The 8,012-nt window shown below is 47.3% G+C and overlaps 1 long non-coding RNA gene across 2 annotated transcripts; it reads left to right on the plus strand.

Moving 5' to 3' along the window:
* Positions 1 to 4,818: 4,818 nt before the first annotated feature.
* On the plus strand, positions 4,819 to 7,777 carry LOC133361875 (uncharacterized). 2 transcript variants are annotated; one of them, XR_009757433.1, is made up of 3 exons: positions 4,819 to 4,834; positions 6,633 to 6,932; positions 7,684 to 7,777. It is a non-coding gene; the product is annotated as an uncharacterized LOC133361875 (long non-coding RNA). The 2 variants fall into 2 exon arrangements; XR_009757432.1 differs by lacking the exon at positions 4,819 to 4,834 and adding an exon at positions 4,965 to 5,102.
* The last annotated feature ends 235 nt before the right edge of the window (positions 7,778 to 8,012 follow it).

An 8,012-nucleotide genomic window follows, 5' to 3' on the forward strand; every position in this document is an offset into this window, starting at 1 on the left:
ACAGCTTCCCACACCTGACCGCCACGCTCCCACGCCCCCTTCATTCTTTTGTTCAGAAGAAGAGCCACACCCTGTTGTTTGGCAGTCTCCTGCCCCGAGTAGAGGACTGTCCCCCCTCATGGTGGCAGGAGCCAGAACCGGCCACCGGACCTCCTGAATGCCACAGAGATCCAGGCGGTACCGGTCCAGCTCCTGACAGAGGAGTGGCAGCCTCTCCTCCGCAGTGAGCGTTCGAACATTCCACGCGGCCATCCGCAATGGTTTTTGTTGTTTCTGGAGGAGCCGAGGGTGAAAATTCAATCTCTGGCTCCGCCAAATGGGGTTTGGACAGGAGACGTCATAAAAGCCTGACCCCCCGGGGCCTCCGGCACAAGCTTATTAGTTACAGGTTCATGTTTAATTCGTAGTTTAGTGGTGGTTAATTGAAGGTGGATGGGTTACCAGCCCCTCGCACCTGTCCAGAGCCCCGTTTAGCCACTGTGATGGTCACAGACGCCATGAGGGGAGAGGCCAATGGGCATTGGCCCTCCCCCACAGCACTGCCCACGACAGACACAACATAGACACAGAGAGAGACACAGAGAGAGACACACAGAGAGACACACACAGAGAGACACAGAGAGAGACTGAGAGAGACACACAGAGAGAGACACAGACACACACAGAGACACACAGAGAGAGAGACACACACAGAGACACACAGAGAGAGACACAGAGAGAGACACACAGAGACACGACACACACACAGAGACACACATAGACTCACAGAGACACGACACACACACACACAGAGAGACACACACAGAGAGAGACACACACACAGAGACACACAACAGAGACACAGAGAGAGACAAACAGAGACACGACACACACAGAGACACACAACAGAGACACACAGCAGAGAACACAGAGAGAGACACACAGAGAGAGACACACACAGACACACACAGAGACACAACATAGACACAGAGAGAGACACACACAGAGACACACACAGAGAGACACACACAGAGACACACAACAGAGACACAGAGATACACACAGTGACACACAGAGAGAGACACACAGAGACACAGAGAGAGAGACACAGAGAGAGACACACAACAGAGACACACAACAGAGACACACAGAGACACACAGAGAGAGACACAGAGACACACAACAGAGACACAGAGAGAGACAAACAGAGACACGACACACACACAGACACACAACAGAGACACACAGCAGAGACACACAGAGAGAGACACACAGAGAGAGACACACACAGAGACACAACATAGACACAGAGAGAGACACACACAGAGACACACACAGAGAGACACACACAGAGACACAACAGAACACAGAGATACACACAGTGACACACAGAGAGAGACACACAGAGACACAGAGAGAGAGAGAGACACAGAGAGAGACACACAACAGAGACACACAACAGAGACACACAGAGACACACAGAGAGAGACACAGAGAGAGACACACAGAGACACACAACAGAGACACAGAGATACACACAGAGAGAGAGACACAGAGAGAGAGACAGAGAGGACACACAACAGAGACACACAACAGAGACACAGAGAGACACACAGAGAGAGACAGAGAGAGACACACACAGAGACAACACAGAGACACACACAGAGACACACAACAGAGACACAGAGAGAGACACACACAGAGACACACACAGAGACACACAACAGAGACACACAGAGACACAGAGAGAGACACGACACACAACAGAGACACACACAGAGACACAGACACACACACAGAGACACACAACAGAGACACACACAGAGACACACACAGAGACACACAACAGAGACACGACACATACACAGAGACACACAACAGAGACACAGAGACACAGAGAGACACAGAGACACACAGAGAGAGACACACAGAGAGAGACACACAGAGACACACACAGAGACACAACAGAGACACAGAGATACACACAGTGACACACAGAGAGAGACACACAGAGACACAGAGAGAGAGAGACACAGAGAGACACACAACAGAGACACACAACAGAGACACACAGAGACACACAGAGAGACACAGGAGAGACACACACAGAGACACACAACAGAGACACAGAGATACACACAGAGAGAGAGACACAGAGAGAGAGACAGAGAGAGACACACAACAGAGACACACAACAGAGACACAGAGAGACACACAGAGAGAGACAGAGAGAGACACACACAGAGACACACACAGAGACACACACAGAGACACACAACAGAGACACAGAGACACAGAGAGAGACACACAGAGACACACACAGAGACACACAACAGAGACACACAGAGACACAGAGAGAGACACGACACACAACAGAGACACACACAGAGACACAGACACACACAGAGACACACAACAGAGACACACACAGAGACACACAGAGACACAACAGAGACACGACACATACACAGAGACACACAACAGAGACACAGAGACACACAGAGACACACACAGAGACACACAGAGAGAGACACACAGAGAGAGACACACACAGAGACACACACAGAGACACAACATAGACACAGAGAGAGACACACACAGAGACACACACAGAGAGACACACACAGAGACACACAACAGAGACACACAGAGACACACAGAGAGAGACACACAGAGACACACAACAGAGACACAGAGAGACAACAGAGACACGACACACACACAGAGACACACAACAGAGACACACAGCAGAGACACACAGAGAGAGACACACAGAGAGAGACACACAGAGACACAACATAGACACAGAGAGAGACACACACAGAGACACACAGAGAGACACACAGAGACACACAACAGAGACACAGAGATACACACAGTGACACAGAGAGAGACACACAGAGACACAGAGAGAGAGACAGAGAGAGACACACAACAGAGACACACAACAGAGACACACAGAGACACACAGAGAGAGCACACACAGACACACACAACAGAGACACAGAGATACACACAGAGAGAGACACACAGAGACACAGAGAGAGAGACAGAGAGAGACACACAACAGAGACACACAACAGAGACACAGAGAGACACACAGAGAGAGACAGAGAGAGACACACACAGAGACACACACAGAGACACACACAGAGACACAACAGAGACACACAGAGACACAGAGAGAGACACACAGAGACACACAGAGAGAGACACACAGAGACACACAGAGACACAGAGAGAGACAAACAGAGACACGACACACACACAGAGACACACAACAGAGACACACAGCAGAGACACACAGAGAGAGACACACAGAGAGGACACACAGAGACACAACATAGACACAGAGAGAGACACACACAGAGACACACACAGAGACACACAGAGAGAGACACAGAGAGAGACACACACAGAGACACACACAGAGACACAACATAGACACAGAGAGACACACAACAGAGACACACAGAGAGAGACACACACAGAGACACAACAGAGACACAGAGAGAGACAAACAGAGACACGACACACACACAGAGACACAACAGAGACACACAGCAGAGACACACAGAGAGAGACACACAGAGAGAGACACACAAAGACACAACATAGACACAGAGAGAGACACACACAGAGACACACACAGAGAGACACACACAGAGACACACAACAGAGACACAGAGATACCACAAGTGACACACAGAGAGAGACACACAGAGACACAGAGATAGAGGCACAGAGAGAGACACACAACAGAGACACACAAACGAGACACACAGAGACACACAGAGAGAGACACAGAGAGAGACACACACAGAGACACACAACAGAGACACAGAGATACACACAGAGAGAGACACACAGAGACACAGAGAGAGAGACAGAGAGAGACACACAACAGAGACACACAACAGAGACACAGAGAGACACACAGAGAGAGACAAGAGAGGACACACACAGAGACACACACAGAGACACACAACAGAGGACACACAGAGACACAGAGAGAGACAACACACAGAGACACACAACAGAGACACACAACAGAGACACACAGAGACACAGAGAGAGACACAGAGAGAGACACGACACAAACAGAGACACACACAGAGACACACCACACAGACACAACACAGAGACACACAACAGAGGACACACCACAGAGACCCACACAGAGGACACACAACAGAGACACGACACATACACAGAGACACACAACAGAGACACACACAGAGACACACACAGAGACACACACAGAGACACACAACAGAGACACGACACACACACAACAGAGACACGACACATACACAGAGACACACATACACAGAGACACACAACAGAGACACACACAGAGACACACAGAGACACACACAGAGACACACAACAGAGACACGACATACACAGAGACACACAACAGAGACACACACAGAGACACACAGAGACACACAGAGACACACACAGAGACACGACACATACACAGAGACACAACAGAGACACACAGAGACACACACAGAGACACACAGAGACCCAACGCCTCTGTGTCGAGAGAGAGGGGGGGGTTTGCTGCAGCAGAGACATTGTTAGCTGTCAATGACACCCCCCCCTCACACGTGACCCCCCCCCCCTCGCGTGTGACCCCCCCCCTCGCACGTGACCCCCCCCTCACACATGACCCCCCCCCCTCGCACGTGATACCCCCCCTCACACGTGACCCCCCCTCGCACGTGACCCCCCTCCCTCACATGTGATACCCCCCCCCCCCGCTGACGTGACGTCACGCGGCCACGTGGGAGCCAGGAAGTGGTCACGTGGTTGGCTTTGCTGCTGCTGGCCGCCATCTTGATCTGTGGTTGAGACGTTCGTTTTGTGGTTGTTGTGGTTGTTGTTGTGGGGGTGGTAGTTGTTGTTGTGGTTGTTGTTGTTTACCAGGTACAGCCGCGCTGCTTCTTTGTTTCGTAGGGGGGACGTCGAGTGAGTTGCACAGCTGTGGAGTCGATGTCCACGTGGTATCGTGAGCACGTGGCAACAGCAGCAGCAGCAGCTTGTGTGTGTCAAGGCCACGGGAGGGCTGCTGGTTCTTGCTGGAATTCTCACGACTGATGACGATTCCTTGTGTTGTGAGCATTTTTATTTTACATTTTAAATCCTTTATATTAAGTTCACTTGCTTGCGCGCTTACTTACGACCGTGCAAATCTTTCGGTCGTTTTTTAACCCTCTTCCCGTGATCCAATCGAGCTGACATGTTGCACACAGACTCGTTGTGCGAGACAACTTTTTAGGAAAATGTTTTATTCATATTTAATTTAAAATAGCAATGTGATAAAAATGAAACTTTATTACTCAAGAAAAACAGAAATGAATAATAAAATAAAACCGATGCCACGCATATAAAGGATTTATAGTGAAAAACTTTGTTTTTACGGGTTAATTTTTTTCAAATTTTCTTGCTGTGGATTTCACACCTGATGATGATTGCTTGTGTTGCAGTCGAAACGCCGTGAGAATTTTAATCGGATCGCTAATGGCTCTGATGATGACAGTTGCTGTGAGAGTTGTATTTACCTAGCTACAATGCCATTGGTCAGTCTAGTGAATGGGCGGCACAGATGCTAATGCAACAGCAATGCCATTTCGAGGGTGTGGAATTCATCCTGTTATGTACGAAACTTGAGAACCCTAGCTACATACAATATCTGCTGCAAGTTTAATAGGGCTGAACATTGAAAATGTCTAAGTGTACAATGATTGCGATTACCATGTCTCTATAGTCGTGGTTGAAGAGACATTGTAATGTTTTTAAACTATTTTATCTTTTCCTGTAATTTCTTGAAATTCTCTTTTGGCTGGTTAAGTAAAGACATGCCTTATAATGGCTGCACATAAAAAAATTTGTTTTAATGCATTTGTTTTCTGGCCATTTGTTTTAGTGGCCAGGTACTGGGCCGATTCTGCTGCGAGACCGAGTGTGTGCTTCGCCGGGGAGAGATGTAAAAATGTAGGTGAAGAACGAAATAAAAAATAATTAAAATAAAAGAATAAAAATCACGACGTTTCGGAAGCAACACAAGCTTCCGTCTTCAGGTGAAACTGTCACCGCAAAATATCTGTTTCACCTGAAGACGGAAGCTTGTGTTGCTTCCGAAACGTTGTGATTTTTCTATTTTTCTTGGTTCTTTCGGTCAAGTCGTCACGTAGAAGGGAAGTAATAAAATAATAAAAATAAAAATAATAAAATAATTTTCACGACGTTTCGGCCACAACGCAAGCAGCCGTCCTCAGGTGAAAACCAGGTCTGTCGAGGAGACAGCGTCTGAATGAAACAGCACACGAGCTTGGAGCATATATATAAGCTGGGTTGGGAGGGGGGGAAAGGGCGCTTCGACAAAATAATTTGCATATCAAGAGGAATTTAGCATATTCATGGGAAATGCAGGAATGTGATTAGTACTACTTATGCCCGTGCATTATGCAGGATTAGCAGCATCAAAGGGAGGGGATATGGGAAATGCAGGTAAGTGAATAGTACTACTTATGCCCGTGCATTATGCAGGATTTGTGATTTATGCAGGATTTGTGATTTTTATTCTTTTATTTTAATTTCATTTTTACCTACACGGTGACTGTACCGAGTATGAATCCTTGCAGTCGCGAAAGCTTCAAATCTCCAAGATATCAAAATGGACGAGCAGTGCATGCATCAGGACGGTGAGGAGCTGCAGCAGCAGCAGCAGTCTCCAAACAATCGGAAGGCTCCTTCACTCACCATGCAGAATGCAGCTCAGTCTGTGCAGCAGTATCCTCCTGCCTTGGCAGAGGCAGCAACCCAGACTTGTCAGTCTCCACAGGCTCAGCCAGTTGAGCACACCCCACAAGTGCCTAAGGTGTCCACTTCTGGCAGCAGTCAGCGAGCGAGTGGAGAGGCGGCTTCTGATACGAACTCCCAAGGTGATCACTTTGACTGCCCCTTGTTCACACACACGTGCTGTCTAGCTATTAAGACACATTTGAGGTTTTTGTAAATTATATAATTTCACTAATAGGGGTTTTCCCCTTTTTTCTGGCAACAAAACTGACACCTTTTGCAAGGAATAATGCTTACATTAACCACAATACTTGCAGTCAATGCAAACAAAAAACATACTCTGATAATTTATGCATTGTTTTTGAAACTGATTGGTCCACACCAGAGACAGCTTTCTTTAGAGCCTCGTCTCATATGGTTTTCGACCAGATGACGCCAAGTATTGTGGTTAATGTAAGTATGATTCCTTGCAAAAGGTGTCAGTTTTGTTGCCAGAAAAAGGTGAAAACCCCTATGAGTATATTTTGGTACTGGCAAAGGAGGTCCCATGATGACGCCTTTTGGCGTCATCTGGTCGAACACCATATGAGACTAGGCTCTAAAGAAAGCTGTCTCTGGTGTGGACCAATCAGTTTCAAAGACAATGCATAAATTATCAGAGTATTGTTTTTTGTTTGCATTTGACTGCAAGTATTGTGGTTAATGTAAGTATGATTCCTTGCAAAAGGTATCAGTTTTGTTGCCAGAAAAAAGGTGAAAACCCCTATTAGTATATTTTGGTACTGGCAAAGGAGGTCCCATGATGACATCATTTCAATGTATTATTCTGAAAGAAATTGTCCCTGCGTGTACTCGCCTTACCTGTCCGCTTTTGCCACTTAACCAAATCCTCAGGCTGCGTGAAAGTGGTGCACGACATGCTGATGACTGCAAGCAACTGTGGCAGCAATTGGCCATCCGACCAAGAAGACATATTTCGCCTCCTGGTAAGTTACCTGCTTTCGTTTAAATTCCTCGCAATCACATGTCACAATAAGCATTTCATGTTTGAAAGAATTTGCTCTGCGGTCTGTATGTATGTAGGTGCATGGGAGAGAACATTTGAAATATTAAAGAAAATCAAGGAAAACCTGGAGCTAATCCGAACGCTGCCCACGGATGCCAATGTGTTGCGCAACCTGCAGCAACAACAGTACGTGAACACGAAATAGACAATCGTTGCT

This window comes from Lethenteron reissneri, unplaced genomic scaffold, assembly GCF_015708825.2.
Source record: "Lethenteron reissneri isolate LAM-NWPU_2019-01 unplaced genomic scaffold, ASM1570882v1 scaffold_1272, whole genome shotgun sequence".
NCBI lineage: Eukaryota > Metazoa > Chordata > Hyperoartia > Petromyzontiformes > Petromyzontidae > Lethenteron > Lethenteron reissneri.